The sequence below is a fragment of the Gigantopelta aegis genome, unplaced genomic scaffold, assembly GCF_016097555.1.
Source record: "Gigantopelta aegis isolate Gae_Host unplaced genomic scaffold, Gae_host_genome ctg6087_pilon_pilon, whole genome shotgun sequence".
NCBI lineage: Eukaryota > Metazoa > Mollusca > Gastropoda > Neomphalida > Peltospiridae > Gigantopelta > Gigantopelta aegis.
The window spans coordinates 1,815-4,968 of record NW_024534820.1 but is presented as its reverse complement, the minus strand read 5'-3'; the positions used below and the strand labels follow the sequence as shown (position 1 = coordinate 4,968).

Sequence of the window (3,154 nt, the reverse complement as noted above, 5' to 3'; positions counted from 1 at the left end):
TCATCATATATGATGACATCACATCTGTCATTAATGATGATGTCATCAGAGTGAAGTTACACCAAGAACCACCCAGAATTTTGAATGTGGGATGCTATTCAGAAGAGGAATGGGAAGACTAACTCACATATAACTTGATGTAATGACTTACAGGAAAGCTGTAATGATATTATCACTTCTAGATAAGCTACACTTGGTCAAACACTGGATAGTTAGTTCCATGGGAAACCTTTCCCAGATATAGGTTTGAAAGTCAAACTCATAGACAGAGGAGCCATGAGATGTCATGAATATTTTTTTCATTTCTATATATGGCTTTAGCTAACCGAAAGAGAGTTTCAAACAGTTCTAAATCCAAAAAATAACATTAATGTTATATATGTGATACATTATATAAATTTGTAATATGGTTATTACATGAAATGTTAAGGGGAGGTGGACAAGGGGTGTACTCAGGAAGAGGAGGAGAGTTTAAACTATGGCCACTGATAAACCTGGAGTACTAGATTATAGGAAAGCTATGAATGATATTATCCTTTTAGATATGCTACACTTAGTCAAACACTGGATAGTTCCATGGAAACCTTTCCCAGATATATGTTTTGAAGTCAAACTCATAGACAGAGGAGTCATGAGATGTCCTCAATTATGATGATATTATGGGACAGTTTATATCAGCAATGAAGTTCAACACAGTATCTCAGAGCTACAAGAACACTGTCAACTGTTAATTGGACAAATTAGGTAGAGCAATAAAAATACCTGGTCAATGAATCACTAGACCTAATTGTTTAATGGAAATTGATGGGCACACTGCTGTGAGTCTCCTACTCATAATATAGGAGTATTTATTATCTATTTTTATAGGCTGCTATTAATGTTTTAATTGATGTTATTAAGACCAAGAGTACAGGTAATATTAATTAGTTATAATTGAAACAATTGATTTATTTTAGGGCAAAAAGAAGTCTAAATCATTTCTATCTCGACCTATTATTTGTATATGTAATGATTTGTAAGTATCTAATAGAGACCATTATATCTTATTAACTCTATTATAATAGATATACTACATCATTACGTCAGTTAAGACATATGCTATTATATTACCAGTACCTTCAACAATAACAACACGACTAGCTGGTAGACTGTCAGATGTAAGGCATTATTTAGTAGACAATCATAGTCAATAACAATAATTATAATATTATGTTTCAATAACTCTCACTTCCACAATATAAACTTATTGTGTTTTGTTCTCTCTTGTTACTTCAGTAATAGTAGAATCAATATAGTCTTCTCTCTCTATTGTAGGTATGTCGGAGAGAAGGTCTGTCTATTAATATGTCAACTTTAATGGTTCTCTGTGAAAAAGCAGACAATGATATTAGACATGTTTAAATACACTACAGGTATGGTAACAAGTTAGTAGTTAAATGTATTAGTGATGTAGTGAGTAGGAATGTTAGTGAACCCACCAACTAGATTCTTACTGTTGTTGATTATATGATTATAATGATGTGTGGGAAATGTTTTGTAATAATAATACCAACTGTTACTACTATCTCATTATTATTATTATATTTATTATTATTTATTATTGTTGTTGTTGTGTGTGTTGTTGTTGTTGTTGATGTAGTTTATATTCTTCATAAGAAGACTGATATTATCATTAGCTACAGTACAAACTATAGCTATTGGACTAAAAGACTTCAAAAGAGTTTTGTTAACATTTGGAAAGATGTATTTAAACTTCCTTCAACTAAAAAGTACACAAAACAACCTATTACAATATATTATAGTATATTACAGTATATCAAAGTATATATAGTATATCACAGTATATTACAGTATTTTATGTGTACTATCTCTCTACATTAGATATAGTTACAGTAGAAGGTGAAGATGGTGGATTATTTGATGCCCTTAGCTCTCATTCTATACCAGGTAGTGTTAATAGCTAGTATTGTGATTTGTAATGTCATATTGTAGGATCTGAAAGAGAGAAAGAGGATCTTCAGGCTACACGATTTTATAACATATTATCTGAAGCTTCTAGTACTGGTGAATATGAGAAAGTGTTACAAGGTTAGGGACATAATATATTAATGATTAAGAGTATTTATTAATAGGATTATTTGAGAACTATCTTAATGTCAAATTGAGAGATCTGAATATGGAAATTGTAAGTGATTAATATGTGAATTATTTAAAAAATTCAATACAAACTTGTTATTTGATTTAATATATCCCATGTTATCAATGTTTGGTGATTAGATTTCCAGGTTATAGTTTAGGTATGAGTGTTAGAGTATGGGTTTGTGGATGTTGATAAATGATAACAAGTATGAATAACATTATTATATAAGTTTATCCCACAAGAGGTTTGTACATGAAATGGAATATAAATCAAAGATTCTATGTTCAGAAATTAACTCTGGTTTTACCTCAAAATCGTATAAATCTTTCGCCTTTTACTAAAGATTTCCGTGGGGGAGGACAAATGAAGAGTGTATGTTAATTTTTTTAAAGGGCTCATCATGAGGCCTAATAAGATTTTAAGAAAGACATTAATAACACTTTACATGCTCAGCTGTAAACCTATTAGATCTATAAACATATGCAAAATTTTATTGTAGCTGTATTAATTTTACTGAATTACTCTGTTTGTTAACCATGCGGATATATGCTTGACCAATCAATCAGATTGAAGTGAATAAGTCAAACCTCCTAGCAGGAATGTTCCAGATTACGGACTATACTAAAAGAAAACAGTTAATTCTAATATTTCATATTGTATATATATTTCCAAACATTACAGTTGTGATGGTTGGTTCAAAATCCAGTATAAAGGTGTTCTAACATTATACAAATACTATTTAGTTATTTATGATAAGATTTACTACACACATTTTCTCTCTCTTCAGAACAAAACAAAAGTTTCAAAGATATCAACAGTTGGTATCTCAAAATGAGGTCTGATACTAACCTATAGTACGACAAAATATTGATCCCTTCTCTCCTCAGCTGTTTACCTTTGTACCTCTTCTTTGAACATCATTACTCCTAATCTTAGACCAGTGAGTTTAATATAATACAAGTTTGTTAGTAGTAACAACAGTATACTTAACCCTTGCTATTGAATAGTGTAAGA

The 3,154-nt window shown here is 30.4% G+C and overlaps 1 non-coding gene across 1 annotated transcript; it reads left to right on the top strand.

The window, feature by feature from the left end:
* The first annotated feature begins 2,433 nt into the window (after nt 1–2,433).
* On the top strand, nt 2,434–2,550 carry LOC121366527. The gene has a single exon (XR_005957163.1). It is a non-coding gene; the product is annotated as a U5 spliceosomal RNA (small nuclear RNA).
* The last annotated feature ends 604 nt before the right edge of the window (nt 2,551–3,154 follow it).